The sequence below is a fragment of the Berghia stephanieae genome, chromosome 2, assembly GCF_034508935.2.
Source record: "Berghia stephanieae isolate SIO BIC M18660-M18661 chromosome 2, UCSD_Bste_1.3, whole genome shotgun sequence".
Taxonomy (NCBI): domain Eukaryota; kingdom Metazoa; phylum Mollusca; class Gastropoda; order Nudibranchia; family Aeolidiidae; genus Berghia; species Berghia stephanieae.
In genome coordinates, this window is record NC_088361.1 from 38,825,185 (window position 1) to 38,832,684 (window position 7,500).

The following is a 7,500-nucleotide window of genomic DNA, read 5'->3' on the forward strand; positions in this document are numbered from 1 at the left end:
ATGGCACGCAGACCCGGTGACCTTGACCTTAAGGGATTTTCACAACCTTAAAGCGGTGCGGCTTCCAAGCATAGAATGGGAGCGTTCAGGTTTTTGTCCAAGTCATCAATCACATGATTTGTTGAGGTCCAACTATTGGATATTTCTTAACAAATGTAAGTACACTGCTTTGTTTATGAAAGTGGTAAATATACCCGTGTGTCAAGCTGAACAAAATGACCAATCGTGATGTAAGATATTTCAAAAGCTGTGAATACTTTTCACCATGTGGGTCATTTTGAGCACGCTTTGCAATGTGACCAATGACCTGGAGCACATGGAAAGGGAATATAGATCATGCCAATTTAAGCTCTTTTTTTTTTTTTTTTTTGTTGCTTTAGGTCTCTTCCAACACAATTGAGGTTATATGAAAGACCGCTGAAACAAAAACAAAAAAAGAAAAAAACAAGCAATCTAACAAAAATGGTACAAATGTAAATCAAAATCATAACCTAAAGATATCATAAGCTAAATTATAAATAACCAAGAACAAACAGGCAGAAGATTTACAGAAAAAAAAATATCCCCTGTCAAAAATACAATCACAAACCAAAGAAGCAGGATAGGCTAGTAAAGAGAAGAAGAAACGACATCACTATCGGATCGTACACCCATGCGAATCATAGGTATATGATTCAAGGGTGATGCTCCCATCCAACCACCCGCTACTAATTTAAGCTCGTTTTTAAGCGCGGATAGTAATGGTCCGCTAACTGGAGCACATTTCTGTCGGGCAAGACGTCCAGCCATTTTCATAAGGCTTTGAAATTTCAAACAATTGATCAGATCAGAAAACGAGAACGTAGATTTAATCAACCAGTAGATTTCTGACCAATCAAAAAATGGATTTTGTGACACACCTTCCCACGTGCTCGGACAAACATAGCTTGTTGTTTATCAACAATAACGTGAATGAAATCGACCCCTCTCTGACCGTTGTTATTGTTTTTTTTTTACCGTCAAACAGGTGACTAGCTATCACACGATTTTTTCGATCATATTATAAACGTTTAAGTTTACACATAATTTTCTGTGTTGGTTCTATTCATCAAGCGGTAGAACAGTGGGTATTTTACTCTAACATATACCATCGATAGTAAAACCTGTGTAGTTCACTATGTTTACCAATCACTGTCATTGTTTACATTATAACGACTGTCCTCGAGGCGTGGTTATCTAAATGTCTATTGCCATAACAAGAAACATACACACAAACAAATTAACAGAACTGAACAGATAATGAAAACATAGATATAATTGTAATTCATCGAGGAACATACTCACCAAAAAAAACTGATATAATATTACAACATTTGAAAAAAATGATGAGCATTTTAAAATAGGGAGTTACTTTTCAATCACTCTGTAATCTGTTTGATGAAATCCAGTGACAACTAATCACCAAAATTGTTATAGATAGTTCGAAGATGACGTCACTCATCTCTTTGTTATTGTTTTTTGCCATCCGCGTTTATGAGTAGTACTCACTGAACTGTACTATCCTGACTATAAACGTTCATGGATACACACAGTTTTGTGTGTTGGTCAGTTATACTTCCGGATGGCAATGTTATGAGCTTCTTAGCCAACCGCATACTATCTATAGAGTTCAACAATCATGACGTCACTTCCCTCGTAATGACGCATTGTAACTTAGTATCTGATTCTAAACTATCGGAACAATGGCGGACGCCCTTGTGAAATCTTCTCCGACGATCATAACAGTGTTCATTAGGAGAAAAACATTATAAATCTGATCATGTTTTGATTTTTATACATTCTGATCACATGGCATGTGAAAAACTTCTAGCCAGCTTGAAGAATAAAAAGTATCGATTTTCTTTGTTTAGAACCAAGTTGCTCATTGCTGGGCGGACATGACATCAGACTAATGAATTCTGTAGCTCACGGAAGGAGTTGATCCTATTGGTTGTACTCGTTGTACACATCGAATACAACTCAATGTTCACTTTCTGTTGATGCCCTTCGCCTTGTATCGGAGGCTCGATTCCTGTACCTTTTGCTTATAAGACACGAATCATACCGTTGAGCCAAGCTGCAACCAAGTATGACTCTAATGTTGAAAATGGTAATATCGGGTGTCGAATTCAATTAAAATCGAACCCCGCTTTCGAAGAGTTGTAGAATGGCTATAATGGGAAGTGATTATTTAGTAGCATCTGGACTATAGCACTCGAAAGGTTAAACCATATTATTATGATGTGTAACATGAACATTGTCAACTGATGAGAATTTAGGCTCTAATTTAGTTTACGGTGAAAAAAACGACCATTTTCAAAATATATAAATTGGGAAATCGATGACGATAGAATAATAATATTATTAATAATAATAATAATAATAATAATAATAATAATAATAATAATAATAATAATAATAATAATAATAATAATAATAATAATAATAATAATCAGAAGAAGAAGAAGAAGAAGAAGAAGAAGAAGAAGAAGAAGAAGAAGAAGAACTCTGCCATGCCTATGCGGTTGTTTTCCCCATCCAGACTGCTATGTATTGAGTCTTGAGACCACATTCTCCTTGACCTCTCTCTCTCTCTCTCTCTGCTCCGCTTGCTCTCACAAGCACACTCAGTGCAACGCTTTTCTATTGAAACTTGCCTTTGGATGTGGCCAACGTATGATGACTGCTTAAATTTCTTGATGGTTTGAATTTAATTGGGAATCTTTCAGGCCTTTTCTCTCCAAGACGCATATGTTTGATGGATTTTTAAGACCCTTCTGTAGCATTCGTCTGAAATGCATTTATTTCTTCATTTATTAATGGCAACCAACTTGTCAACAAGTCTGAAACATGAGACTTCTTTTATCAACTTGATAGTTATTCTAACCGATGGATTTTTGACGGAAACGGGTTTTTTTTAAATCTCTGGCCAAATTGAAAATGTATTTTCTTAGATTACAGCATCTGTAGATCAACATTACCGTGCCTCTTACCAACCGTGCCTCTTACCAATGGGTCCAAGAAAACATCGATCTAATTTGGTAGGAGATAGATTCAGAGCTGTGGCCAAGTTGGCAAATATTTGCCACACGTGTTTCCAATTTTAATCATTATCAATTTTTTAAAAATCTCAATCAAGGTTTATTCCTAGACTAGTAGATTTATTGTTTATCAAAACCGATAGGTTTTTAAGGGAGTCAGTAGTGTTAAAAATGTTTTGACAAGTCTAGTTCGATTTGGCCACTTTTGAAGTCGAATTTGGCCACAAGGAACTCTGGCCATCTGGCAGCCTTGGATAGATTTACAAACGTGTGAAACTCTGTCAATATTCTTACTATAAATTTCAACAGCGGTCGTTGAACTCTAAATTAGGCATAAAGTATCACACATCTTACACCCATCAACTTACTCGTAAGACTAGTGAGTCAATAATATTACCACGGTAAGAGGTACAGCATGCCATCTTTAGAACTCTAAGCTTTGAAAACGAAAGAAATCGTCCGTGTTTTGTGTCTTTGTGTTCTGAATTAGACCGAGACCTCTAGTGTAAATGTTGCTGCTCGAAGCTCGAAGAAATAAATAATAATGTCAATTTCACATTATTATTTATGAATTATAGACCTAGATACATTATTATGTCAAATTATGGTGTGAAACGTAAACGGGTCATAGCGAGAAAGGGAGGCAAAAGTTTTAATCAAATTTATAACTGAAAGTATAAACAAAATCATGGATATAATATATTATGCTCTACGACGAAAATGTATAACTTAGTCTCCCGGGGATTTAGTTATGCCTAGTTGGCTTGAAACTCTCTATTTGGAGATTTGGCATAATATTATGACATGAATTCTCACGAAGTATTGTCAGAATCATTAAGAAAAACTAAAAAACCGAAAAGAATTTAGGAAATTTAGATATTAAATCGGACTGACAGCTTTTATCTCATTTTTTAAAAAATCACAAAAAAGTATAAACAGACTTGTGTTTCTTTTTGTTAATATTCCTATTCTTCTCAAAAGACTAACTCTTATGTTCAAAATTACAAAGAAAGTGACGCCCATCTTACCAGAACAACTAGATAGACATACAACAAAATTCACGCATTCAAAGAAAAAAAAACACACTCAAAAACACGAAAAAAATTATCTACAAACACAAACATCTTCAAATATTCATTTGCACCCCGCACTATCAAAGACTGGAACGCTATTCCTTAAACACGTGAGAACACAACAGCAGATTTAGAAACATCCAAACGAAACTTATCAAAATTCTTCAGCATAAATACCAACAATGGCTGTCACACTCAACAAATCTCTCCGTCCTTGAATACAAATAAATACTCAGAATTGAGTCGACTTCGAGTAACATTCAGATTCAGAATCAGATGATAACATTGAATTAATGAAATTTAAGGGGTCCCGATAACTCAATTGGTAGAGCACTCGCTTCACACGCAAGTGACTGAGATCGATCTAGAGGTGAAGTCGATATTTTTTCTCCCATCCTGACCACCCAACAGTGATTGGGTACCTCAGCTGTTTTATCTGTCGGAGAGAACGTTGCAATAAACTAGCGTCCTAGTTAAAGAATAGCAAGCAATTGCTATCGTCCGTTTCACGCTTTAGAAACCGAAATTAACTCCGATCTGATGGCTTTGAAAGACTCTTATCCATCTTTTAGTTATTATATTATTATAGTTCTGTCTTCTAAATTTAATCGTGCCATCCATCAAATTACGTATCTACCAATCAACTTCTGTACTTCATGTGAAAAATATCATTTCGCTATTTTCTTTTTTCCAAATCGCACAAAAATGATAGCGATGATAGTATTGTTGTTATAAATTGTTCCCAGCACGGCGGTTATACCACATGGTGGCCAAATCAATCATGTAGAATAAACATTTATGCTCACCACAAACAAAATGCTATTCAAACTCCCACACATTCCGCGTGGAATCTTATCACCTGTTATGAAAATTTCCGATTCCCTTAATCAGTTCCTTCTCATAAGGTCCTCGTTGGCGCGTGTAGCCACAGCCTCAGGTGTGGTTTACACTAATAAATAGTAGCTAATGATGAGATAAAAATTTAATAACCCGGATTATTGATTGCAATAAATCCCCCTTTTCTGGAGGTGGGAGGAGAAAGGAAGAAAGAAGAGAGAAAGAAAGAAAGAGAGAGAGAGAGGGAGAGAGAGAGAGAGAGAGAGAGAGAGAGAGAGAGTTTGTGTGTTTGTGTGTTTGTGTGAGTGTGTGTGATTGTGTGTTTGTGTGAGTGTGTGTGATTGTGTGTGCGTGTGTGTGTGTGTGTGTGGGTGTGGGTGTGTGTGCGTGGGTGACCTCTTCATTTTATCCAAACGGCATGCATGCTCTGGACAATAATTACTTGGCCTGACCACTTTCTAGGTGCGGCTGGCTGCTCTACTCCTATGTTTTTCGACCTCTAACACGGAAGAATTCGGGTTCCGTTAGGGCTTCTAAAATATTTATTTTTAAAGAGCTTTTATTTGGCGCAATATCCACTAAACGTTCTCAAAGCGCTTTACAAGGGGTCCCTGGCCAACAGCAACACTTAACATGTAGGACATGACATGACGCCTATTAGACGATATTACATTTTTTTTTCGGACAGAGACAACGCTGTTAACGGCCAGGTACTCGTTTTACACCCAGGTACGATGAGAGAATGTAAGTAAAGAGTCTTTTCCAAGGACACAACTATGCGCCGAGCGAGTCTCGAACTCAAGACCTTCCGATCCGAAAGCGAGTGACATACCAAAAGACCACATAGCCGCACGATGGGGTTATCTTCATATTTTTCTCGTCATATCCAGGTACTTATCCGATAACATCACCGTCGAAAATAAATTATTTTAGCACCTTACAGGATGAATGTTTTGTCATATATTATGTTCGGTGTTGCCAACGGCTTAGAACCCCATGAAAAGCGCTTTGAACACATTCAGTGAAAGACAGGTCACGTGATTAATGATTCTGTCTGTTTTAATAGTTCATATAAAACTATTCTATAAAGTGGAAATTGATTCACAATTCAGTGCCATACAAAACAAATGAAAAAAAAAAAACCAACTCTCACCACTTCCTCTAAAACAAGATAATAACAAGAAATGAAGTGAGTAGAACAAACGTTAGAAAACAATAGAGACTAAAAACTTCGCGGCGATGGGGGGCTTTGAGCCCACGACCTTTTCATCGTTACGGTAGGATCGTGGTAGGATCGTGGTAGGATCGTGGGTTTTAACCCCCATCGCCGCAAAGTTTTTATTCTCTATTGTCTTCTGGCACTTGTCTACTCACTTTATTAATGTCTTGTTGTTATCACCATAAAGTGCCTACTACACTCACCCTTCTAAAAACAAGCCTACCTCAATTGAAGTGGTCAGCTATCCTCATACCTTTAGATTGGCGTATCGACCAATATAGATAGAATGCGCTTGGCCAAGGAGTTCACAACATTGCCATCCGGAAGTATACCGGACCAACACACAAACTCTGTGTAACCATGAACTTTTATAGTCTTGTTAATACAGTTTAGTGAGAACAACTCACAAACGCGGATGGCAAAAACAATAACAAAGGCTTGAGTGACGTCATCTTCGAACTATCTATACTACTGAGATTCATTACCCGGTTGTCTGATAATTTGAGGTATTTGGCTCTTGCTGGCCGAGGTGGGCAATTTTGTCTTGTTTTGTTTTATTTCTGGGGTTTTTAAAAAAATATTTATTATGTGTGTATGTACATGTGCTGTGTGTGTTGTATATATGTGTGTGTGTGTGTGTGTGTCTGTGTGTGTGAGAGAGAGAAGGAGAGAAGAGAGAGAGAGAGAGAGAGAGAGAGAGAGAGAGAGAGAGAGAGAGAGGGAAGGAGGGGAGGGAAAGAGAGAGATGGGTTGTTTTTTTTTTGTTTGTTTTTTTTTCCACTATAAGATAGAGGTTGTACTCATCACAATACTGTCTAAATTAGGTTCAAAATTTCGATCGTTAGAGCTGGCGATTATGCACCTCATTGATGGCCGCCCGCAATAAATAGAAAGACAATTTACATACATTCTCTACATACATTCTCCTTGACCTACCAGAGATGGAAATATATAATATTCCACCCCCTCTATGTAGAGCAACGCTGTATTTGTCCGTAACTGTTAATATTATCAAATAGACTGCATGTCTTGCCAGGAGCGTTGAAATGTATGCTGTTTAACAATCAAACAATTACTGTTTTCAAATTTTCAAAAAATAGAAGGAAAGACCAAAAAAGGAAAAATTGAAAGAAAGAAAACTGTAAAGAGAGGTATAATGCAATATTGTTGCTTTGTCTGATAAAACCTTTCATATTTCCATGATCCAACCATCGTTGCACTCATACAAAACACGTGTTTCATTTTTGGCCAGAATGCGTTGAATTCTAAATATCAAACGATTAGAATGATTGTTAAATTTTCAACTTGCGGT

At 36.9% G+C, this 7,500-nt stretch overlaps 1 protein-coding gene across 1 annotated transcript in view; it reads right to left on the bottom strand.

The window, feature by feature from the left end:
• Nucleotides 1–7,500, bottom strand: part of LOC144964838 (5'-AMP-activated protein kinase subunit gamma-1-like) — a 378,380-nt gene that overhangs the window by 351,436 nt on the left and 19,444 nt on the right. The gene's annotated exons all lie outside the window — the stretch shown is intronic.